We start from the raw sequence: 27,939 nt of genomic DNA on the forward strand, positions 1-27,939 counted from the left end.
TGACACCAAAATTGGAGGTGGAGTGGACAGCGAAGAGGGTTACCTCAGATTACAACAGGATCTGGACCAGATGGGCCAATGGGCTGAGAAGTTGCAGATGGAGTTTAATTCAGGTAAATGTGAGGTGCTGCATTTTGGGAAAACAAATCTTAGCAGGACTTATACACTTAATGGTAAGGTCCCAGGATGTGTTGCTGAAAAGAGACCTTGGAGTGCAAGTTCATAGCTCCTTGAAAGTAGAGTTGCAGGTAGATAGGATAGTGAAGAAGGCATTTGGTATGCTTTCCTTTATTGGTCAGAGTATTGAGTACAGGAGATGGGAGGTCATGTTGCGGCTGTACAGGACATTGGTTAGGCCACTGTTGGAATATTGTGTGCAATTCTTGTCTCCTTCCTATTGGAAAGATGTTGTGAAACTTGAAAGGGTTCAGAAAAGATTTACAAGGATGTTGCCAGGGTTAGAGGATTTGAGCTATAGGGAGAGGCTGAACAGGCTGAGGCTGTTTTCCCTGGAGCGTCAGAGGCTGAGGGGTGACCTTATAGAGGTTTACAAAATCATGAGGGACATGGATAGATAAATAGACAAAGTCTTTTCCCTGGAGTCGGGGAGTCCAGAACTTGAGGGCATAGGTTTGGGGTGAGAGGGGAAAGATATAAAAGAGACCTAAGGGGCAACCTTTTCACACAGAGGGTACTACGTGAATGGAATGAGCTGCCGAATGAAGTGGTGGAGGCTGGTACAATTGCAACATTTAAGAGGCATTTGGATGGGTATATGAATAGAAAGGATTTGGAAGGATATGGGCTGGGTGCTGGCAGGTGGGACTCGATTGGGTTGGGATATCTGGTCGGCATGGGTGGGTTGGACGGGTTTGTTTCCATGCTGTACATCACTATGACTCTAAAAGACAAGCATATTTGCCTAAGGACTCAGTTAGTTCAGTTGGCTGTTTGGTTGCTTTGCAATGCAGAGTCATGCCAACAGTGTGGGTTCATTGCCCATACCAGCTGAGGGCTCTAGCGTCTTAACATTGCCGCTAGTTTGAGGTGTGGTTAACATTACCACCAGTCATCTCTCTCCAATGAGAGAGAGCAGCCTATGGTCTTCTGTAACTGACTGTGAAAACTCATTTTATCTATGTAATGCACAGTATTATTTTCATTTTAAAGAAGGTAAAATGTATTCCTCAAATTCTAATCTCTTAGGCAATCATTGCCTCGTGTTGAGTAGCTGTGTGTTCAGCAGCCAAGGAGCTAAGGACTGCAATACCTTCCCAAAGTATTCACCTCTCTCTTCTTTTTGTGACACTTCTTAAAGCTATCTCACCAGTCACACTTTCTGGTCACCAATCTTTATAATGTAGATTACAATCTAATTTTGTTTAATAGGTAAATCACCTTGGGATGTTGTACTGTTTTAAGGATGCTTTTTAATTGCGTGTTGTGGTTTTATCAAGTTAAATGTGTCAGACAATTATTTGTTGAATTATTATAAATTCCTATTAAAACATAGTGGTACCTTCCATCTCACATGAAAGTTTATCCTCAGATACGTTTTCCGCAGTGCAAGAAATCTATGCAGATAAGATTTGAGTGCCCAGAGTGGGTGATACAAAGCCTTTGACAACAGTTAGAGCTGACACCACTGCCTGGACCCTTCAGCCCTATTTAGTAAAATGTCAACATTTTTCCAATGAAGAGCTTGAAGAATCCTTCGCTCAATCCAAAGTCTTTCATGATAACCCCACGAGATTTATGTTGCGAAGCATGGAAAGAGTAGGTGGACAACATTTGCCCACCACTGTGGGACAGTTAGCTTCTTTGTGTGAAATTGGGTCACTTGCAACTGGAGAGGTTGTGACAAGGCCAGGAATACGTCACTTCATGAGCGATTGCACATGACTCTGCAGAGATAAATAGAAACCGATGGAGTATTCGGGTCAGATTTAAAATGGAAATAAATGCATTATTCCTTAATATATACCAATTATTAAATGTTATGATCATTAGAAATAAAAGAAAACCCAAGAATTTGACTGAAATAGCGAAGTTGTTTTGCGTTATTATTGGTGACTGAAGAGACCAAGACTTGAATTTTCACTAGATAATCAGGATTTTAGAGTCAGGCTGTTTCTTGCCTCCACACACCTTATCTGGGAGAGAATGTTCCAAAAGTTGGAATTTTCACTCCGGGGAGCTCTGATCTCTGAGAATCAGACTGGCTGAACCTGGAATAGATATGACAGCTGACTGGATGGGAGATTTGCATTGGTGCACTGGCATTGTGTCAAGAGGTTTTAACAAATCATAATAACATTCTTCCAGATCTCATTCCTCACTCCCCCCTCAGCATTTCACACACATCCCTTTCCCTCATCCATGCTAAAATATGCCACTTTATGCCCCCATCCACACTCCTATGGCTACTAATACACTCTATAACAATTTATGCATCTCTATACAATCCCTTGGTCTTTTATTACCCCAATCCAATTTATAACCACAGCCAACCCTATTTCCGTATATAGCTCCCATGTCAACTTCAAACCAAACTATGTTCTCCATCCACCCCCATTTCCCTTCCATCTACCATGCCAACTAACCAAGTTCCTAATTCTTTATAAAATGAACATTGGAATTTCTTGTCCCATTTCATGAGTCTATAACAATTTAGAGCTTCTAATCAAACTCTGAAATTGCAATCACTCACTGTGATAATAGAAGGTTGTGAAATGATTGTGTAGCACTAATTCAGTAATGGCACCCCTCAGACATCTGTCAAAATGCAAAGTGATATACCAAGCAATTTTTAAACACTGAATTTATGAAAATAATAATTGAAGGGTAGGTGTTTTAAATGCCTTAACAGCTGAACATTTCCTTTGATAACATTAGTAGATTAGATTATCTACAGAGTGGAAACAGGCCCTTGGCCCAACCAGTCCACACCGACCCTCCGAAGAGTCATCCGCCCAGACCCATTTCCCTCTGACTAATGCACCTAACACTACCGGCAATCTAGCATGGCTAATTCACCTGCACATCTTTGGACTGTGGGAGGAAACTGGAGCACCCAGAGGAAACCCATGCAGACATGGGGAGAATGTGCAAACTCCACACAGACAGTCACCCGAGGCTGGAATCGAATCTGGGATCCTGCTGCTGTGAGGCTGCAGTGCTAACCACTGAGCCACCGTGCCTCTCCTAACACCTCCTACTCTCACAACAATGGAAAGTAGTTCATTTTGACAGCTCCAATGAGCTTGAAGCTGTGTTTATGCATATTATTTCCTCAAAAGGGCATCTTACCTCTGCCAAATGGCACTATACCTCCCCATAAGTTTTCCTGAATCCATATCCAGAGAGGCACTGTACCTCTCCAAAAGAGTATCTCCCCCTTTTCACAGTGCCCTGTAAAATTCAGACCTGCTTTAACCAGGGTCTCATCTGCACATGCCTAATTTACCTAAATTGATATGGTCAGCTGGCTCTGCAAAATGCACATGTGCGAAATATAACCTGCCGACTTCTGTTCCCAATGGTAGGTGCCCTGATTGGGGGTGGCACCTTTGGATTCTGGCCTCTCCTGACACCTCCTACTCTCAATAATGGAAAGGCTTTCTGTTGTTGTGAAGATCCTAGCACACTTTTTGATCTGCTTATTTTTGAGCAATTGAAGCTTAGGAACATTTTATTATTGGAGGGCTTCTGGTCTAAGCAGACTGTGTTTCTATTTCCTGCGTCCCCCTTCTGTAGTATTTCTTTCTGTCCTACTTATAATTTGTTTTCTTAGTAATGGTGGACCAGCTGTTTCCGTCAGCAGTCTCTGACTGACATATCTGTTAGTTGTTGTCAGGCAGACAGCAAAGTCTTTTCAGATGATTGTTGAACTGTTATTGAGGTGCACCTCCGTGTTGCTTACTGGCACATGTTTAACCATAATGCATTGCTTTGGGCTTTCTGGAGTCCTCGATAAACGACATTTGCCTTGCTTCAGGAATGGCAGAGTATGAGAATTCATTCAATGCTGGCAGATCAACTCTGTTGAGGACTTCTTTGTTTGTGGGTTAGTCCTGTATTTGATATTCATAATCCATAAACATGATGGAGAGAAAACATTGTTTATGGAAGCCCTGTTTGTTTCTGATTCTGACTTATAGAAGACAGGAGCGATGATGACCAATCTGCATTCTTGCATTTTGAAAGGGATGCCTAATGAATACTTTCATGGCACATCCTTCAAGAGGTGACCATAGGAGCAATTGACCTTGGATAGTTGAATGTCCACATTCTAATTGACGGTGGCCTGATTTGAGATAATTCTACCCAGACAGATAAACATTTCTGCTGCATTGAAGTTACTGGTGTCGGTGCTGATCTGCCCTGGACTGTAATTTCTTTGATGCTGTAGTTGGTACACCACTTGCATTTTCTTCAGGCTCATAATGAAATCAAAGGCATTTTCTGTCCCAAAAGAAAATGGCCGATACACTAATTTCGTAGATCACATGAAGGAAGCTGATACTGCCAACTATAGAAGATAATGCCTAGTTTTGAGCACCCTGCAAGGTGTCTCACTGTCAATTACCTGGCAGCCAAAAATGGTCAAGCAGAATAGAGCCCTCTTGGACAATATCGCTATTTCAAATAATGTTGAGCACGTATGTGTGATAGCTCCAACCTTATTCTCTATTTTCTTTGGTATGACACTGCAAAGAGTAAGGAAAGCCCGACAGAAGGTTTGCACATCAACTTTCACACAGATGGCAGTTTCATCAGCTTGTGATGACCACTGCCACATAGCGAAATCACAGCAGTGCCTATCAAAGAGATTCTATTTACCGATTGTTTCCTCTGTGTGTAACCATGTAGCCAATTGTAAACTGATGATCGGTAGACATTAGTAATTAAGGGACTGCAACATCTGCCCTGCTGAAGAGGGAGCCCAGATGTCAGAAGGGACTGAGGCAACAAATTTGTCTTGAACAGGTGTCCATGCTATGTATTCTTCCACTGCTATCCCATGTCTTAGCAGAGGGCTCATGAAATCAAACATATGCTGACATCCCATGACATTTACAAGAGAGGCACAAACTTGTGATATGATGTTATAATTAGTTGCACAGCTATCTTACACTGTTTATTACTGTACAGTATTCTGATAATACCCTTAATGGAGTGTCTGAACACAACTGTGCTGCATGAAAATGGATATTAATTTGAAAAACTGTGTGCTTAAAGACATTTGGATAGTAATTAAGACAGCAATTATGTGCAAATGAATGGAGGTCTATATATATTGCTTTCTTCTTATGGGTGTGTACCAGGAGCTGATAATAGAAATGTTTTATTTACAGGAAACAGAATGCTTTACGGTCGGTTCTGCTATAATGTGTGTTCCTTCAATGCAAATTGACTTGAATGTAATTCAAGAATTTGGACCGTTATTGTAGAACATGAACTTTCCTTACCTGTATTGGCTTTCATGCAATTCTGACTCCATTCGCCTAAATGGCTTGGCTATTGCACGATTTTCCTATAACATGGAGAAGGAAGTGCTGGATGTCTTGAGACACATAAAGGTGGATAAATCCCCAGGACCTGTTCAGGTGTACCCTCAAACTCTGTGGGAAGCAAAGGAAGTGATTGCTGGGCCTCTTACTGAGATACTTGTATCATCAATAGTCACAGGTGAGGTGCCGGAAGACTGGAGGTTGGCTAATGTGGTGTCACTGTTTAAGAAAGGTTATAAGGACAAGCCAGGGAAGTTTAGACCAGTGAGCCTGATGTCAGTGGTGGGCAAGTTGTTGGAGGGAATCCTGAGGGACAGGATGTACATGTATTTGGAAAGGCAAGGACTGATTAGGGTTAGTCATGTAGGGTATTGTATCATCAAGAGAAACCCATAGTACAAGATAATGTCCACAGCAGCATGCAAAGAAAAACACAGAGTCAGGAAGCTTCCAAAGTTCTGTCCATGCTACCCAAAGTCCAGGGATTACCACAATGCTGCAGTTTACATATCCCAGTCAGACAATGCATGTGGTCAACTTGACAGATCTGATGATGACCATATAAATACTGCTAACATTTTTCAGATCTCAGAAAATCAACATACAGTTCAAATCAATTTCAGAATAAACAGGCTTGAAATAAATGCAGTCACAAAAGTTGAGGCATTTACCTCAATTGAAGTGATATATCCTGATAGGAATGGACAACATGCACTAAATGTCAAGATTGATACTGATGTCAATGTAAATATGCAATCCTTTACGCATTTTACAGCATTGAGTGGTCATCACATAGTAAGATAACTGCTTATAACAGGTCCATATCCCATGCAATGGCATTACCTGTCTCAAATGCTGATAAAGATCTGGGGTGGACAATTGAAACCTTTTACATTATTGAATGATGAAACTCCAACCATTGGCCTATCAATTTGTATGGGTGTACATAATATTATGATCTACAAGGTGACAAACACATCAATTGCAACACAAAACACTCTAGACACTAACATTGAAACAGTCTATCACCTGACTAAGTATTATCAAGTTATGATTGATGCTGTAAGCAACTTTAACTGTGATTCAATGTTACATTTGGAAGACTATAAGCGACCAAATATTTCTCCTGTTTGTAAATCTAACACTCATATTTACAGAAAGCTCAAACTGGAAATGGATTCCGTAGCACAAAACAACATCATTCACAAAGACAAGCTTCACACTGATTGGTGCAGTGATTTCTTATGTCTTGAGGAAAGACAGACTATGTTTATGTTCGAGGTGACTTCAAGGTGATGCCTACACTTTTTCAAGCTTGATGCCAAGAACACAGCTTTCCCCAATGTCACTGTGACTGTCATCTCGTAGAACAACTTCTGGTAGATACTGCTTCTTCAGATTACAAATTTGAATTTTTTATCAGCCAGGACATTTTCCAGCAATATATGGATGATATCATTGAGAATCTACCATGTTATCTCTATATCACAGAAGACATTGCAGTCCTCAAAATAATGAAGCTTGAGGAAAAAAAGAAAACACCATCTGTTCATGACAGCAGCAAGGAAACATGGTCTTGTTTACAGTAAAAACTGTCAAATTAATATGAGTGAAAATCAAATTCTTCAGTTGAATCCACTCATCACTGAAATAGAAGACATACAGAAATATCTATATTGCAAAACAAAAGTGTCTCAAATTCTTTGACTTTTATGGAGTTTACAATAAAGTCTGTGTGGTTTTCTTCTGGTTGCTTCCCACAATCCGAAGATGTGCAGGTTAGGTGCATTGGCTAAGGGAAATGTAGGGTTATGGGGATAGGCTATGGGGAAGCTGGGTCTGGGTGGGATTCTCTTCAGAGGGTTGCTGTGGACTCTATGGGGCAAATGGCCTGCTCCCACACTGTAAAAATTCTGTGATATGGCATGAAGATCATCAACATATTTTCCAATCTCTCCAGAATACTCCATTATCCAATAAGTGTTTGCCTCAATATTATGATCCCCCCCAAGATTGTCAGTTGAGAAGTAGACGCATCCCAAAAAGGCTTGGAGCATGCCTAACACAGGAGAAGACCGCATAAAACAAGTTTATTTTATTTGATTTTTTGGTCCTTACAGCATAGAGTCATAGAGATGTACAGCATGGAAACAGACCCTTCAGTCCAACCCGTTCATGCCGACCAGATATCCCAACCCAATCTAGTCCCACCTGCCAGCACCTGGCCCATATCCCTCCAACCCTTCCTATTCATAAATCCATCCAAATGCCTCTTAAATGTTGCAATTGTACCAGCCTCCACCACTTCCTCTGGCAGCTCATTCCATACCCATACCACCCTCTGTGTGAAAAAGTTGGCCCATAGGTCTCTTTTATATCTTTCCCCTCTCACCCTAAACCTATGCCCTTTAGTTCTGGATTCCCCAACCCCAGGGAAAAGACTATGCCTATTTACCCTATCCATGTCCCTCATAATTTTTTAAATGCCTATAACTGAAAATGAAATTTAAACTCAATTTTTGGAATACAATTGTTATCTATACAGTAAACACTTCATCATTCATCAGTGATGTGCCAAACATCTCTCATGTGCAGCTCTAAGATTAAAATGTCTACTTAAAAAGGTCCAAGCATACCATTTTGAGATACAATACAAACCAGATTCCCAAGTGCTTTTAGCCAATTTCAAAATTCTAAAAAATGGATATTATTGAATCTGAGCTGGAAGATTGTTTTATTGTTGAACTCAAATTTTGATGATAGTGGACAGCAGATTCAGAGACTGAGCAGCTCAGGATGATCATCTCGAACAGGTGACCTGAATGTATCCAACTGATTCCTGATTCTAGGATGATCTTTCTTCAGAGATGAACTAGGACTCTTTAAGAATACAATATTCAAGGAGAAAGATGATTTAGTTCCACAAACTCTACGTCGAGGCATGCTAGATCATACACATATAGGTTACACTGACACAGAAAAAAACTGAGAGATTGATGTTTGAACCCATTTATTGGCACGGGAATCAAGCAATTTTAATAAAAGGAATCAATCAATTATCAAGTTGTGTGAAATAGCTCAATTCCATCAAGATCAACAACTGAGAGAACCTTTCCTTCCACCTGAAATTCCTTCTGAGCCATAATGCGAAGTGGTGACAGATATCATTCATGTCTAAGGACAGGATTACATTTGTTGACTGACTATTCCATGAACTTTCCTTTTTTGTGACCAATTAAAAATAGCACAAGAGGAACAATTCTGGAACACTAACCATCATGTTCAGAGTGCTTGGTGTACATCAACAAATTGTGCCTGACCACAGTCCTCAGTGTACCAGAGCAACATTCCAATTCAGGTGCAGGAAATTGGGTGTTCAATATATTATCTGTGCTCCTCACTACCTGAATTGAAAGGTCTCACATAATGCATCAGAAAATCTATTACCACACAGAACAAACATTTGAAAGCAATATCTGGTTGAATAAAATGCTCTCTAGTTGAGATTGCTCCATCTCATTTTATTCCTTTCTGATTTTACTGCAAAGGTATGGTAAAATAGAGTGGCTTGTTAGGCCATTTTACATAACATTGAAGAGTCAACAACCTCGTTATGGGTCTGAAGTCACCTTCAGGCCAGCCCAGGTGGAAGGCGTCAGATTCCCTAAAGGACATTGGCAAAACAAATGAATTTTTATGACAATCACAGAGACTTTCATTGTTGTTGTTACTGAAATTAGCATTAATTAAACTTAAATTCCATGGAGATTTGTCACCAGAGCATTAACCTCAGAAGCGAGTTAATGACACTCCTACTACAGCACCGAACAAGGGTACTTCACATTATTCTCCACTTAGTAATCAGGATAAGACTAAGGTGTAGGAGAAATAGGCCATTCAGCCCACTGAATCTGATCATGGCAGATCTAATGATTCTCAACGTTACTTTCTTGCCTTTTCCCTATAAACCTTATCCCTTAATGATTAAACATTTATTTATCTCAGTCTTCAACATACTTCATGGCCAAGCCTCTACAGTCCTCTGACAATGATTTCTTGCATGGTGTTACTATTTTAGGATTGTAGGATAGGTGGCAAATGTTATTTTTTTGATTTCAGAAACAGCAACAAAAATTCTGAAATACAAAGAGAGTAAGATATATTAAAGTAGTTAAGTGAAGCAACAGTTACACAGTGACAAATAAATGCACATTCAGGTACGTTCAAATGTTGTTCCTGAAAATATGCAAAACACCTCATAGCTGAAATGCCTTTTGTTGTCAAGTAAACAGTAACACTAACTTATGTTAATAAAATCTTCCATTTGTTTCTGCAATGTACATTAACTGGACTCATTGAAAATCAATCCTTTGTTTCACTCTGATAAACCAAACACCTGAATATGTAATACATTTAGGTGATTATTCCACTGTTCATGTGTGTTGCTTAAAGCTCTTACTGACCAAATAGAATGCAAGTAGGTATGCAATACCAAATTCTTGTTAAACAATTACAGCCCTTCGAGTCTGTGTTTGAAAGAATGGCTATTGGCAACTTCCCAGAAAAAGAACACCAACAGTGATCAGAACTGCATAAGGAGGAATGTCAGTCTAATTTTCTAACTCCATGCACTACACTCTGACCCTGCCTTAGAACCATTTTACAGACCTTTTCTAGAAAAGGGAAGTTTCAATTGATTTTATTCCTCAAGAGTCCTATATCTGTTACATTCTATATGCTCTTCAAAATCTATAAACCAGGCAATTCAAGTTGATCTCTAATTTTGGGAGTGGAAACTGAACTCAAAAAGTCCCTCGCTACATTGAAAATAATCTGAAACCTGGACAGCAATCAATAGACTTGATTATGAATATCAACGATGTCCAGTAAGATAATGTTTAACATGATTTTTCCAAATTGAACTCTCCCCTATTTTTAAACCAGGCTTGTTTAAAGTAAATGGGCACATATCTCAGCTAAAATAGAGCAGAGAGAAAAACCTGATGGAAGCACATCCAGCATTTGTACGATAACATAACTGACAGTAATTTCCAGGTTATGGTCTCATTACCTCAAAAGAGTAATCCTTATTGCCATGGCAGTACAGCCACGTTACACTGAGATCCCTCAAAATGACAGACTAAAAGCCAGAAGATTTTTTTCGAAGCATCACTGTCACACAGATTCTTTTATTCAACTTGCATTTAGTTTTTAACGGCAGAACTTGTTCAATGAATGTACTTACAGAAACTGTGTACAGCAATTAAGACCAAGATGCCCCCATGAACTGTGGAAAAAAAACCCAGAAGAAAATCCTCTTGGCAGATGTAGATTGAAGCTCCTCGGGTTGCAAGGATGCACAACTGACATATTAATTATATGGACTGTAGAAGAAAATTAACTGCTTGTCTCCTCTGAAAAATTTACCACTATCCATTGCACAATCAATCTTAAGAGAAAAATTCACAGTAGCAATCATCTTCTTGGACACAACCATTGCTGTCAGGAAAAAAATTGCTTTATCTATGTATTATAAAGCCAACAGATTTTTCCAAATGCTTCCATCATGCAAGCCTTCACTCTGGACACATTAAGCAGGCTACCATATATTACCAAATGCTGAGGCCTAATTATATGTTTCTCACAATTACCAAGAGCAATATTGACTTTGAACAATTTAAAAGCCAACATATTGTGTACTTATGTACTTAGACTTGAAAACAAAAAAAAATACCATGCTTCAATGTTTTCTTTCAATAAGAATTTGATGCTTGTCTTAGGTTATCAGAATGTTATAATTTTGTTGCAGAGAACTTATTCAAATGACCTTTATTCAAATGGCCTCAGCAGTTCAGACACCATTTTGTACCACAATGGTTTTGAAAGTTTCAAGCTCTCCTTATCCTTATATTCTCAATCTAAATTCTGACTAGATGTTCATCCAGTTATTTTTCTTGAACTATTGCCATGAACTTGCCATGAACTATTACGTTTCTTCAAGGTAATTCCTTCTGATCCCAAGTACTTGAAATTTATTAATTGTATCTAAATATATTTTAACATTTGTATTTGAAGTATGTCAAATAATCTGCTTTAATTGACATCACTCATTCATCTTAGAAAACTGCCTTCTTTCAATCTTCGTAAACATATTCCATCTCTTCCTCTGATTTTATGATTCACCTTGAAACCATACATTTGTGACAGAATGCCAGCCTTATTACAATTGAAAAGAAAAGGTTGCTAACTAAAGGAAGAGATTTTTAGAAATTCCTTCATGGGATGTAAGTGTTACTCCCTAGACCAACAATTCATGTCACCTTTCTTACATGGAGGACAAAATCAGTATAATACTGAAGAAATAATGCATTTCAGGTGAAGCGTTAAACCATATCTGGTGCTCAAGTGGACATGAACGTAGGTGAAGCAATGGCCTAGCAGTATTATCGCTAGACTATTAAATCAGAGACCTAGATAATGTTTCGGCCACTGGGGTTCAAATCCCGCCATGGCAGATAGTAGAATTTGAATTCAATAAAAATCTGGAATTAAGAATCTAATGATGACTAGGAATTTGTTGTCAATGCTTTGGGAAAAGTCCATCTGGTTCACTAATGCCTTTTAGGGAGGGGAGTGTGTATTCATTACCTGGTCCTACCAATGTGTGACTCCAGACCCATAGTGGCTAACTGTTTACTGTCCTCTGGGCAATTAGAGATGGATGCTAGCCCAGCCAGAGACGCCCTCATGCTGGCAATGAATAATGGAACTATCCCAATGACACTAACTGCAGAGGACCCAGCGGAACTCACCTGATGTTTGGGCCAACATTTGTTCCCTGTCATAAAACAAAATATCATAAAACAAAAAGAATAGAAAGGAAGAACATAGCTTTTTTTCTTTGTGATTCCTTCCCATGGACCAATTAGTTGTCAAGTTGCCTAGCAAACAAAGTGAATACATTTCAAAAGTACTTAATTGGCTGTTGAAGTTTGAGAAGTCTTGACATTTTTAAAAACAATTTCTTCTTTTCATCCAAACAGAACACACAACAAATAATTCCTCCCACTTAAAATTAATTGTTGTTTGCACAATTTAAGGAACTTATTTGTGGTTCTTCTAAGGGAATGGACATTACATAATTGACACAAGAGAAACTATTTCAATATCATCTTTTTGGAACTTAAAAGAAATTAAAATCATAGGATTCATAATAAACAAAGAAGGAAAGAAGAAATGATAAGAATGTTCTGAAATTCCTGACAATGATTAGGTCATAAACAGAATAATGCTAAATTGTATCCAGTTTAAGATATTATCGACACAGAGACACTGGTTTCACAGCAAATTATGTTCAACATTTCATCAGACCTGGAAATAATTAATTGTTGATGCTTTTTTCCTACACAATCAAAAAGTTTCAGAACAAATACCTTTCACCAACTGAGAGCAATCAACGCTACTTTAAAGGAATCATTCACAGTCACTTCAGATTAGATGATAGCGAGAGACAGCTTTCAAAATAAAACAGAAAAGCACAGAAAGGTGTTTAAAATTAAGATTTTAAAATTAAAATTAAGGACAGGTTTTCACTGATAGAGGACTGAAGAGAAATATTCTGTATATTAATCGTTAAACTGCACTCTGGAAATGGGTCAGAACTTGAAACACAGAAGTTTAACATTTCTATTTAATTTCAAACGGGGCATGCTGTGACATCATGACTGAATGATGGGCAATTGCTGACATTCCCTGCATAGCAATCAATGGTTGCTCATTTTAAATGGATAGGACTGAGTCTAAAATTTGCTTTCCTGTGAAGATACAATGATAAAAGTTAATTAATATTGGCAACTCCAGATAGGAACAACATCATGTGCTAGAAACCTGGAGTTTTATTTTAATAATTGATCAAGTAAAGTCTCTCATAGAATCACATCTATGTATCTAGCATTTTAAAAGTTTTACATCTGCATCCATTTCCTGTCTGGTGGCTGTCAAACTCCAGGAGTGATTGTGTCTGTGCGATTGAAATGCCATCTTGCCATCTTCATTCTCAAGTATCTTAGAAACATAGAATCCCTACAGTGTGGAAACAGGCTCTTCAGCCCAACAAGTCCATACGGACCCTCCAAAGAGCAACCCACCCAGACCCATTCCCCTAACCTATTACTCTACGTTTACCCCTGACAAATGCATCTAACCTACACATTCCTGAACACTATGGAAATTTAGCATGGCCAATTCATCTAACCTATACATCTTTGGATTGTGGGAGGAAATCCACACAGATACGGGAAGAACGTACAAACTCCACACAGACTGTCATCTGAGGCTGGAATTAAACTCGGGTCCCTGGTGCTGTGAGGCAGTAGTGCTAACCACTGAGCCACCACACCACCCTGGCTGGAGCTTGAATACATGGTAGAAGCTGGGGTCTAAGCTGAAGCTTGAATACTTGGCTTGCTGGGGCAATAAGCCAAATTTAAGAGTTAGTGGGGAATGCATTCCACAGTTCATCCCAGCTCGACACCCAAGCACCTCTGTAATCCCTTACAAAAAGGCCAGCAGTGGCCAAGACTGGAACTAAATGCAGCTCATAGATTCAAAGTCTTCGTCTGGGGAGGGCTTCAGTGAGACCTTGCGCATGAATATGGGGAGGTGCGGTTGATGTACTAGATGGAGATTCCATGAGAGAGGGAACAACCACAGGATGAAGACCTTGGGAAGAGTGTCCAATGTGGATATTGGGGCCTTTCAGAAGGCAACCCCATAAAATTGCAGACAGGCTGTGGACTGGCATGGCTTCACAATTTGAGGCTCACAACGTGGATAGAGTGAGTACTGACAACACACACTGAAACTGTGAGTGAAGAAGCTCCAGAGTGTTACTGTATGAAAACAGAGTTCTGTTGATGAAGTAGAGATGCCCTCACAGACCTGCAAAGGATGGTTGTTCAACAAATAGTGGTACCATCCAAATATTCTAAAGAGATCCTGAGAGTGGCATATGAAATTCATATAACAGGACATATAGGTAAATGGAAAATGCTGGCATTGATAAACAAGTATTTTACTCAGACTTCATGCAGACATAAAGAGATCTGAAAAACATACACTTCAACATGTAATAAAGCCAGTATCTTTGATTCCCATACCAGTTTTTGAAGAATTATTCAATCAAGTGTCAGTAGATTGTTTAGATCCATGACCAAAAGTGAAAGCAGGCCATCAGTATATCTTTAAAATTATGGATATGGCAACTCAATCCCCAGAAGCTGCTCCTTTGAGGATAATTGCAGCGAAGGTAGTAGTAGAAAAGTTAACTTGGCTCTTTACTTGTTGTGATCTACCAATTGAGACACAACCTGGCCAGGGTTCTAAACTTTATGCTGAAAACTTTCCAGGAAACAATTAGCAGTGAATAATTGAAGTCAACTGTTTATCATTCACAAACACAGAGTTTTGGAGAGAAATCACTAGACTTTCAAAACCACGATTAAGACATACTGATGGGATTGAGAAAAAAAGGATTATATTTCTTACTGTTTGCTACCAGAGATTTCCCAAATGAACTGATTGGGTTTAGCCAACTAAAATTGATTTATGATCATCAGATTAGAGGTACATTAAAATTGATTCTTGTTCTTGAATGAGCAAGATAAATCCTCAATGTTGGATTGCATGTCCATGGTTATAGAAAGATTCACAGGAGGATGTAGGATAGTACAAAAAACATTTGAAAGTTTCACATGCAAAAATGAAAGTGTGTGCAGATAAACATTCAGCAACTAGAAGTTTTCACATGGGAGATGATGTGCCCGTATTATTGTCTTTGCAAGGTGAATCTCTGACAGTGAGATTCAGTTGTTCATACAAATTAGTTAGAAGGTTTAGGAAAATGACTCCCCTGATAAATCCTCCAGGTGCGAGGAAGAAGAATTGGACAGCACCAGTGAAGGTTCTAATTGAATTCCTTATTCCTAAATGAGAAATTATGAGATTTTTAGGGATCTGTTTTACCAGAAAGTTGTAGCTGTACCTTGAACAAATTTGAGAACTAAACACACAAAAATGATATGGTCAGCCAAATGCCATACAGCCTGTGAGAAAATGAAAGCAATCCAAACACTTGAGCCAGGCCTTTCAAAAGTATCTAGACATAGACAAAACATACATCTAACATAATAACAAGGAAACACTAATTTACACAGATTCTAATTCAATGATTTTCATTGAAATCTTTAATCCTTGAAGTGTGAGACTTTTCAGATGGAGCCTTTTGTTTGAAACAGCTAATATAAAGATTATTCACATTACTGAAAAGATAATGTAATTTCAAATGCATTATCCCAAGTGGAAAATGTTGGAATAGGTTGAAAGTTTGAGAAATGATAAGATTGTATAAGATGGGTAGGGTTTGTGTATCGCATATTTTGTGATGAAACGCATCTTTGAATTGACATTTGGCATTTCATCTTATAACAATGAAGGCAAGTAAAACTACTCTTTAAAATTTTTTTCTATATTTTGATTGTGGCCTGAAATGGGAAAAGAATTGTTTCCAAAACAAAAGATTATGAAATGGATTGTTTCACTTTTTAAAAGCAAGTTACACGATACTCATAGTAAGTACAATGCTGCTTGATCAAGCAGTTAGGGGGAAGGACAGCCTACAGGCTCGAGCCAATAGGTGTGTATGAAGGGAACAAGTTGCCAGCAACAAGTAGCTGATTGGTGTGTGGAATGTCGACCATTTGCTATTGGTAAATGTCTTCTGCCTGCCAACAACTATGTGATTGACACTCAGATAGATCAATAGCTTGTGGATGTAAATGTTTGGTCTGAAGCTCTCGGTCCTCTGGAAGGGAAAGTGCTGTTTTGTCCTTTGCAATAAAAACACTTCAAGCCTAAAGAAAACTAGGACATTTCATCTCCTCCATCTCTGTGATCTGCTACTTTTAAGCAATAAGTCAGCGATTTTATAAGTGTCAACAGTCACCCTGTGTCTCCTGTAAGCACGTGAAAGGATCTGGAGAAGGAAGATTAAGAAGCAATAATTCCTGACAAACCAAAAGGATCATCTCAGTGAACACTGCTGAAAAGGACAATCGAACTTCCCTCGCAGATTTTCCCTCTATTCATAATACCCATTTTTTATTGTATCTGTGTGTGTATATAGAATGAGTTTTACAAGGAGGTTACGATTTTAAATAGCATAAGTACATGTCAACAGTTCTTAATTATTTACCTGTAACAAAAATCTCTTCAGTTGCAATAAATAGTCATTCCAGTAAGGAACAGAAATCTGGTCTGTGCTTTCTGTAAACCAATATCTAAATTTCAGGTCAATTGAGGAATTCTGCATTTTAGAAAATTTTTAACTTTTGTGATGACTCTGGTATAAGCAGGGCTTGATTTCTAGCGTATTACCTTACTGAGGTGCAACAGAAGGAATTGAATGTTTGCGAAAGAGCTGACTATGGATATGCAACTACTGTGACAACACTTGTGTTATGTGATGTTAGCCCATTTAACTGTACATGATGTTATTGTACAGTCTTACCTTCAAAAATTCTGTAAAATGTGCCATCTTCCCTTACATCTCTTCCAGCTCTGCTGGTAATGTAAATAGCACTGGGCCTGATGGTTGTCTCTCAGCAAGCTTTGGAGAACTGTGAAAAGGATTTTAGATTGCCAAGTACAGTAACTCTCTTTCTCCTATCCTCCAGTCCCCACCTTGCAGTACCTCAGTCGTTTCACTAGTCACTAAAAAGTTATTATATTTTTGTGCTGTTCTATCCAACTCACTCGACTTTATTCTAATGCCTTTCCTCATTTTATCACTCTCTGTCAATTCTTTTTCTCCTCATACATATGCAGTTATTTGTTTGTTTCCGGTTTGTGCTGCTACATGTAAAGGGTGGTAGGCTCTCGGGATCTTCTTCCTTCAAATTAGTCAGTTGTCTTGCAATTCTTGCATGGGCTTTGGAGCAATTACTTCAATTAGCTGATTCCAGCAACTGTTTGGAAGCCAATTCAAAGTAATTTAATCCTGATACACAAGCAATGCATTATAGCTTGTGAAAAAAAAAGCCATCAAATGGTGCAATATGGCTATCATTTTCTGAGAAGATTCACATTGGAACACCAATAGCAGACATAAATAAAATATCCCCCAACACCTTCTACTGGCCAACTGGATTGTCCGGACACACACACTCTAGAGTTTTACGTTGGTCAATCCGAGTTTCTAGAAGGAATACAGTAGTTCTGATATAATGCAAGAGTTCCATTCTTGTGTGATCTCCTAGAGTCATGGAGATGTACAGCACTGAAACAGACTCTTCGGTCCAAGCCGTCCATGCCGACCAGATATCCCAACCCAATCTAGTCCCATCTGCCAGCACCTGGCCCATCAAACCTTTCCTATTCATATACCCATCCAAATGCCTTTTAAATGGTGCAATTGTACCAGCCCCCACCACTTCCATACATGTACCACCCTCTGCGTGAAAAGGTTGCCCCTTAGGTCACTTTTATATCTTTCCCCTCTCACCCTAAATCTATGCCCTCTAGTTCTGGATTCCCCCACCCCAGGGAAAATATTTTATCCATTTATCCTATCCATGCCCCTCATAATTTTATAAACCTTTATGAGGTCACCCCTCAGTCTCCGACCTCCAGGGAAAACAGCCCTACCCTATTCCCTATAGCTCAAATCCTCCAACCCTGGCAACATCCTTGTAAATCTTTTCTGAACACTTTTAAGTTTCACATTATCTTTCTGATAGGAAGGACACCAGAATTGCACGCAGTATTCCAACAGTGGCCAATGTCCTGTATAGCCGCAACATGACCTCCCAAAACCTGTACTCAATACTCTGACCAATGAAAGAAAACATACCAAATGCTTTCTTCACTATCCTATCTACCTGCAACTCCACTTTCAAGGAGCACTCCAAGGTCTCTTTGTTCAGCAACACTCCTAAGGACCTTACCATTAAGTGTATAAATCCTGCTAAGATTTGCTTTCCCAAAATGCAGTACCTCACATTTATCTAAATTAAACTCCATCTGCCACTTCTCAACCCATTGGCCCATCTGATCAAGATCCCGTTGTGATCTGAGGTAACCATCTTCGCTGTCCACTAAATCTCCAATTTTGGTGTCATCAGCAAACTTACTAACTATATCTCTTATACTCGAATCCAAATCATTTATATAAATGACAAAAAGTAGTTGACCCAGCACCGATCCTTGTGGCACTCCGCTGGTCACAGGCCTCCAGTGTGAAAAACAACCCTCCACCACCACCCTCTGTCTTCTACCTTTGAGCCAGTTCTGTGTCCAAATGGCAAGTGCTCCCTGTATTCCATGAGTCACCAGTGTCCCATGGAGAAGCTTGTCAAATGCTTTACTGAAGTCATATAGATCATATCTGCCGTCTGCCCTCATCAATCCTCTTTGTTACTTCTTCAAAAAACTCAATCAAGTTTGTGAGATGCGTAAAGCATCTACAAGAAAAAAAGGAATGATGATGGCACAAAAGTTTTATTTGACATTTACAATTTGGAAAAATAAATGAAGGAATTGACCATCATCAGGGTAGACAGATGCTCCCTGACCTGCTGTGCTTCTCCAGCAACACACTCTCGACCCATCATCAGGAACAGGTACTAACTCTTTGGTATAAATTTTTTTTTTTATTTCAGTGTCTTTAAGCTACATTTTCTTTGAGAGGTGTTTTGGACTTGTCCTCCCAGGATCATTTAAAACTTTTGCTTTTTTTGCAGCCTTTCTTGTTTCTTTGTTTCTCTTATTATAGAGAGAGAGAAGTGTAGAGCACTGATTATGCTTCAGTTCAGATTTGTAGTCTTTAATTTTGGTTGTGCTAAACATTTAGTTCTGAACTCAAACAGATAGATAACCGTTAGGAAAAAAAACTTTTCAGCTTTAGCATCCACTTACGACCAATAACTAACTGTTATGACTAGCTTTTAGTGTTCCCTTGCTGCCAGCACAATATGGTTTGTGGTTTTATGTATGTGTTAGCTAATGCAGCATACAGCACAGAAATGTGGTTTCTATTGAATCAGATGTCTTGAGGCTTATTAACAATGCAAGCTAGCTATAAGACTACAATTTCACTGACTTGCCTGTATAGTCTATGTTATATATTTATAGATCTATCTCTGTATTATACACATGCATACCTGGCTGACTATACTGACTCTATTACACAGAGCAAACGACTGAATTGGAAAGGCACTGCGAGGTGGATACCGTTATGCCAAAACGTTTCCTGTTGTGACCTCATGAAACTGTACACGAACAGGTACAAGATATAAGTTTCAAGATTAGAGTGGTGCTGGAAAAGCACGACAGGTCAGGCAGTATCCAAGGAGCAGGAAAATTGAAATGATTTCTATAACATAATAAAATAGTTGCTGGGTTTAAAGCCCTAGAACTCCTCCTAACCACACAGTGGGAGAACCAATGCCACATGGTGTTGCAGTAGTTCATCAAGAAGATGGTTACACAATCACCAATTTGAAAGCAATTTGTGATGGATAACAATTACTGTTCTTGTCCTATCTGCCCAATTTTATGAAGAATCAATATTGAAAAACGAGCATGTAAACTAGAAGTAAGTGAGCTGGGCACATGGCAGTAATTTTGACTTTAAATTATAATATAAAAAGATGTAACATTAACCAGGGAATAACAGAAGAAATCAAAGAGATGTGTATGGTGGAAACCTAAGCCAATTTCATTAATCTTGCACTGTTGTCCTCAGCCAAATTTATGCTCAGTGTTCCCAGTACGTCACCAACCCATGATCAAACAGCCAGAACTCAAAATAGAAGGCAACATTCCACTGGCACATCCATTTTAAATTGGGTGTGAAAATGGAAACGAACATCTTCAAATACTCGTCTGTGAACTTTAGTCACCACAGTTCATCATTATGTGTGATTTTGAAACTAGATTACCTCTGCTGGGATACAAGTTGGAAAGCATTTCTATTCAACTAGGTAACATGTGAGTTGCCATGGGTATGAATGACATTTTGGAATAGTTCCAAATTGGTTTTAAAGCCAGCTGAGAAGGGTTGTGATAAATGGGTTAGACTGAAATATTAATCTGAACTTGCTCCTCAGAGAATTTTTCAGTTTCTGTCACTATGCCTTAAATTAGAAGTCAACTTCAGTTTTCTTGTTTATAGACCTTAGTGTGTTTCCAGAAGTTTATGTCCTGCACTAGAATCTATGAAAACTTTAAGAAATGAGAGCAGATGTCAGTCACACAGCTCCTCAAGCCTGTTTTGCTCATTCAATCACTCAAAATCTGATATTTTACCACAACTTCATTTTCCCACCTTATCCTCGTAATCCCTTGAATCCTGAAAGGCCTAGAAATCCAATAATCTCAGTTTTGAATATACTCAATATTAGAGATATGCAACATTTTCTGGGTTTGAAAATCCATACATTTGCAACCCTCTGAGTAAAGAAATTTCTCCTCATCTCAGTCATGAGTGGCCAACCCCTTAACCTGAGACTATGATCCTTAGCTCTAGCTGTTTCAAGCAGGAGAAACAGCATCACAACAACATCCATGACATCTCAACATTTGCTGTTTTAAATTAGAACACTTCTTGTACATCTAAACACTGAGAATATGAGATGATTCTCATTGATTTCTTCCCATTGTGGACAATCCTGTTATCTGAGGAATCAATCTAATTTCATTCACTGCTCTAAGGTATGTGTTCCCTTTCTTGGGTAGAGAGAACAAAGATTTACACAATACTCTAGATGTGTTCTTAATAAAGCTATATAATGCAACAAGACTATCTGGGGGCAAAAAATAATAGTCTGTGAAAATGGGCACTAGGAACATATTGTGGAATTAACTCTGAGCAGCTGTTAAATGCTGTGTTGAGTAAATGCATACCTCAGCTATGGTCTCCAATATCTGTTCAGCTACTGCTTCCAAAGGTTGCCAAGCACCAATTAAGGTTACCTCTTGCAGGGTAAGTGTATTCTAGTTAAAGAGGGACTGGAACTGTTTGTGGGATAAGAGCATGGATAAAAGGAGTTATGGGCTAATTAAGACTCAGTGTAGGGAGCACATTGTATTAGCTTTATTGTCACATTCAGTGAGTGCAGTGGTAAGTTTGCAATGTCGCCACTTCCGCCACTATCTTAGGTAAAATACCTAGGTACAGGTATTTAACATGCTGTAATGTTCTCTGAATTGCATTGTGGAGGAGGTAGAGGGAAAGACGGATGTGATCTCCCTTTTCGGGGAGCAGTAGATCTCCAAAACAATGTTTGGGAAAGCAGGGATCCACACTGCCAATGTCAGTAAATTTAAGGATTGAAATCTCAAGGGATTGTGGATCAGTGACACAAAAAAAACATTTGATGACCTGGAACAAGTGGTCAGTGGAAGTACTGTGTACATTGCTGGGTTCCATATTTTAGGAAAGACGTGAACACGTTGGAGAGACAACATAAGAATTTTATGAGAATGGTTCTGATGATGAGAAACTTTAGTTATGATGATCGATTGAAGAAATTGGGTGTCTTCCTTGGGGAAGAGAAAATAGAGGGGAGATTGAAGGATGTGCTCAAAATCACAATGGGTTGGAATGGAGTAGATAATGAAAACTGTTCCTGCTCATCAGAAAATTGACAACCAGAATACATCATTCTGTGTTCTATGAGAAATGCAACTAAAATGTGGTCAAAAAATCTTTCCCACATAATAACTGGTCCAGATTTGCAATACACAGCCTGGAATTGTAGGTGGAGGCAAGAAACTTTCAAGAAGGTACTGTGCTATATATTTATATATTGATATATATTGCCCATGATAACATTTATGTGTCTCTGCCAATTCCTTAGTGGCCGTTACAACTTCTGTCTTTGCCTTTAAGTGATATATGTGCATTTCACTAATTGTTTTTAAGATAACGACAGACGTTCCTATACAATTTGATTTTGTGTTTGTTGATAGTGGAATCTTATGTTCCATTTTCTCTACTTCTCCAAAGTTGTAAGCATCCTCCTTCTAAGCTAATATTAATCATAACTACATGTAAGCATATAATTCATTAATGTTGTAAAAATTTTTTGAAAAAAGTAGACAGTAAGTTTATAAATACCTGTAATTTTTGGATCGAGAAAGTCAAGTCAAAACTTTCTTGAGAAACACAAACACCATATATCCTTTATAAGTCTATCTCACGCCCTTTTACTGAAATAATCCTGCTTCTTTGCTAATCAAACCTGAATTATTCTGGGACAAACCTGTTAAGGCCAAAACTGTCCAGTAATGGATTATTTGAACATAATCCAGCAGACTGAATTGAAAATTCAATACATCCTGGTGGTTAAGGATGTTCGATATGATGAAGGAGAAAGTGAGGTCTGCAGATGCTGGAGATCAGAGCTGAAAATGTGTTGCTGGAAAAGCGCAGCAGGTCAGGCAGCATCCAGGGAACAGGAGAATCGACGTTTCGGGCATAAGCCCTGAAGAAGAGCTTATGCCCGAAACGTCGATTCTCCTGTTCCCTGGATGCTGCCTGACCTGCTGCGCTTTTCCAGCAATACATTTTCAGCTCGATATGATGAATCCGACCTACGTCACTCTACAACTGAAGGATGAGAAGGATATGACAGGAAAGTTGACTGCAAGATCGTGACTATGTCTTATTTCCATTACATGAATTGTTGCATCTGGACATGATTATTCTGGACCAGTTAAAAAGATCTGTATTACGAGCAGTATGGTTTTATGTCTCTCATCTGTCTTTACGCCTCTCTCTTTCAGATAGCATTGTCACGTGGGCAGGACAAAAGTGTTGTGGTGAAATCCGATTCACATCATTGATCAACTAGGTTGTATTTGTTGTAAGCCACTCACCTCTGGTTGGGCTATGTAGGGATGGCAGCAGGGATGAATTAAAGTAAGGATTTTTAAAATATTGATGAGTAATGACTTTTTGAAAACGAGCAAAATATTTGATGTAGCTATCATACTCTTCCAGTGTAAAATTTGGTTTATTCAGCTGTGCCTCGGTGGAGCAGTTTTCCATTATGTCTTTTAAGTAACATTGTTGAAGGTGCCACACTGGCAGCGTGACAAAGACTTCATATCCAAGAGTGAGTGCTGGGCCCCTTCCTATCCCGGCACGGTGGCATAGTGGTTAGCACTGTTGCCTCACAGCGCCAGAGACCCGGGTTCAATTCCCGACTCGGGCGACTGACTGTGTGGAGTTTGCACATTCTCCCCGTGTCTGCGTGGGTTTCCTCCGGGTGCTCCGGTTTCCTCCCACAGTCACAATGATGTGCGGGTCAGGTGAATTGGCAATGCTAAATTGCCCGTAGTGTTAGGTTAAAGGGGTGAATGTAGGGGTATGGGTGGGTTTCGCTTCGGCGGGTCGGTGTGGACTTGTTGGGCCGAAGGGCCTGTTTCCACACTGTAAGTAATCTAATCTAATCATTCTGCATTTCACTGCATTCACTTGAGTCCCTCATCTTTCTTACAGGGTATATGATGTGGCAATGCCCCCATCATCCAATAGCATCCTTGAAAATTTCACAAATGATTGACACTTGTGGGCATCATCCACCTCCTTTTACGATAATGTCACTGTTGGCTGCGTTGTTGAAATAACATGTCAGTTTGGCTGTGCCTGCTGCAATCCATTTTTAACTGATGTATGATACTTCTGTCATAATTTGAAGATGCTGGTGTTGGATTGGGATGTGCAAAGTTAAAAAAATCACACAACACCAGGTTATAGTCCAACAGGTTTGTTTGGAAGCATTAGCTTTTGGACCGCCGATCCTTCATCAGGTGTTTGTGGCCCCACAACCTCGAGTTTGCAAACTGGTTATACTTCATGTTTGGTGTCGAACAGACATGGATCCCATGCTCTCACTTATCAAACTGACACTGACTCCGCATTGTCTGAGCTTTTTTCCAGTTGCATTGTGCATCTAGTGATAGCGGAGAGCGCAGCTCACAATGGACATAGTGAGCATGTCTGTTCACCAGGTACCCCTTATGTCACATTATCCTGACAGCCCATTTCCACCCATCCCCTTCGAAAGTGGAGACCCATCACACAGGCCGTTGCCTCCAACTGTCTTCCACACCCCCGATTCCCAACATTACAACTTAATGACGGTGCACCGTCCTCCTCTACACTCCTGTGGAGGACATGGCAGTGATAACTGCCAATAATCCAACCTTGCTTAATTTGCAGTTACTCTTTATGCAGTTCCATACAGCCCGTTCTACTGTCCTCATTCCCATCTCCACAAATGCCTCTTCCTTTCCTTCCCCCACCTGTTCCATTTTGCAGTGATTCTTCACTGTTTCTGCAGGCCCCACTTGCATTGATGAATGATCTCCTGGACTGTATTCCTCCCAGACCTCTGACTGTCTTTCATAAGCATCCCTGGGAGTTGACTGACCAGACCTTGACCACTGCCTTTGAGCTCCCAGACTGACAATACTGAACTCCCTTGATAGATGGTGCTGCCTCTACAGGTTGGACCATTGTCCCCTCCTCTGACTGTTGTTGGTCAGATCCCATGCTGGTGAGTGTACCAAACTGAAGATGACTGTAGCCAGTCCCCTGAGCTGAGTGTGAAGTGTGCCGCTGACTGGTAGTCCTGACTACATCTGAATGATGATGACTGGGCTGAGCACTAATCTCACCCACTTTCCAATGTGGCCATTGGGTGAATGTACATCATGCAGTGTGTTTGCTGTGTGGGCATTTGGCACGTGCTGTCAGTGCTAACTGACATATTGGTGTTCTGCATATCATGACGTCCATCTTCCCCTGGGCAGCTTGGACAAGCATGAAAAGCAGCAAAGAATGTCCATCAATATGGCAGGACTGAAAGACTTTGGCTTAGACTCAAGTGACAACGAGCTGACTGTCATGGCATAACTCAAGACGAGACAAGTCAATGATGCTGCAGGCATGCAGATAGGTGCTAAGTGAGTGAGTGCTAAGATGCTACCCAGTGCAATCCTTTCAGTTGGCTGCCTGTCCCTGTGTGCAGCCAGTGTACCATGCAATGCAAATCTGTGCTTCTTGAACATTTTGCAAGTGTATTGGAGAGGTACTATGATGGCTATGAGGGGTTGACAGACGCTCAATGCCAATCCCGAGGATGAAGGTTTGCATGTGACTGGTGCCTCTGGATCATGCCCTGAGAAGCTGTTTGCTGCTAAGCAACATGGAACTCCTTCAGAGCAACCAGAGAACTGAAGATGCCAGGTAGCTGTTCTGATTTCCTTGTCGACATTTTTCTATGTCCGGCTTGTCTGGCAGTTTGGTAAGTTGGGAAGCTGAATATTAATGATCTGAGTTGTGGCATTAATAAGGTGTTTAACAAGCTACCATTCCCTCTCCCATTATTTGACAACTCATTGCTGTTTAATGAGAAATCTGCCTTGCTGATCTGCAAAAGCATTGAAAATGCACAAGGTGCTCCTGATGCCAAGAGAATCTTTATTCAACTTCTCTTCCAATTCTGCCACAGATCTCACCATGCTCTATGCTGCTCACGATAAAGTGATGACTGCAGATGCTGGAGATCAGAATTGAGAGTGTGGTGCTGGAAAAGCATAGCATTCCTGGTGAAGAGCTTATGCCCGAAACATCGATTCTCCTGCTCCTTGGATGCTGCCTGACCCACTGTGCTTTTCCAGCGTCATACACTCGACTCAATGTGCTCGGACCCAGATAAAATTCCACTCAAAGTATCTTTTCCACTTGAATCTGCTACTTGCTTCTACTTGTCAGTATACCGGGCTATAACTTTCCTTCTCTCTGAGTTTTGCTCCTTCATCTTCACATTTCTGGTGAGCAGAACATCAGCAATTTAACAGTTAGTAAATACTTTAAAATTAATTATGGTATGTTAGAAAGTGAACTGATGATAAAGCCAATGAAAATCAGTTTACAACAACAGGAACAAGAAGAAGGAAGTTGATATTAATTCACCAATACTCTGATCCATTAATTGATTATTGATTTGTGCCCTTAAGCATTTAATTGCTGCCCCTAATGTCTGCTTAGGTTGCTGCCTCTGGTTACTTAATTAGTTGGCTGGTGCTCCTTTATGACTTAATTTATTAATTTGTTACTCTCTGCTCTTGGAATCAGTGAGGGCCATTGTTGCATTGCTATTTGAATGGTCCTTAGGTGCACTATAATTTAATATTAAAGTTGTTGCTGAATCATGAGGCCCATGGTCCATTTTTTGCCTTTTTATGTTGTCACTGTACATCGTGTAAGAGTACGTCTTACAGTTCAACACTCATTCAAACCTACGCTCTACATTACGTGCTCAAGTACTCGTGTTAAGGCAAAGAGGGATTGATGTGGGTTGTCATGGTGCATTCAAGGTGTTATCACTTCACAGGAGGAGGGAGAAAGCTATAATTACTATTGTAGACTTATGTTAAACAGACGTAGAACTTGTTGGTTGGAACCCACAAATCCAAGATTGGGTAGCAAGGATCCTATCATTGAGATAAACTGATTTATAATGGAGGTAATTTTAATCTAGCTCAATGGGTTTGGAGAGGGTACTCATTTTTATGTGGCGTCAAATTTCATGTCACTGGAGCTAAAATCTTAAGTTGAACACCGTTTGTCATCCAGCTTGGTGCAGGGAGGCATTTTGCTGCTGAAACACAATTAATTGATAAAGAACAAGAACGCTGCTCCAACTAATGATGGCAGCCTGACTCCCAAGACTGACCAGCAGCTCAGCACCTGCAACAGCACCACCACCATTGTTAAACCCGGAGAAGAGCATCAGTGGTCGGGTGCTGTCAAGGAAAGTGAGAGTGGCTTGGGAAATGCCAGAACCAGGCATCCAAGCCAAGGAAACCAATGTGATGAGCATCATAGAAGCATAGAAACCCTGTAGTGCAGAAAGAGGACATTCAGCCCATCGAGTCTGTGATGACCATCCAAAGAGCATTCCACACAGACCCACCCTATCTCCATAACCTCCATGAATTTTTTATCATGGCCAATCCATCTAACTGCACATCTTTGGACTGTGGGAGGAAACCGGAACACCCGGAGGAAACAAATGCATACATAGAACATAGAACAATACAGCACAGAACAGGCCTTTCGACCCACGATGTTGTGCCGAACATTTGTCCTAGCTTAAGCACCCATCCATGTACCTATCCAATTGCCACTTAAAGTTCGCCAATGATTCTGACTCTGCCACTCCCACAGGCAGCGCATTCCATGCCCCCACCACTCTCTGGGTAAAGAACCCACCCCTGACATCTCCCCTATACCTTCCACCCTTCACCGTAAATTTATGTCCCCTTGTAACACTCTATTGTACCCGGGGAAAAA

The sequence above is a fragment of the Chiloscyllium plagiosum genome, chromosome 15, assembly GCF_004010195.1.
Source record: "Chiloscyllium plagiosum isolate BGI_BamShark_2017 chromosome 15, ASM401019v2, whole genome shotgun sequence".
In the NCBI taxonomy this organism is placed as follows: Eukaryota; Metazoa; Chordata; class Chondrichthyes; order Orectolobiformes; family Hemiscylliidae; genus Chiloscyllium; species Chiloscyllium plagiosum.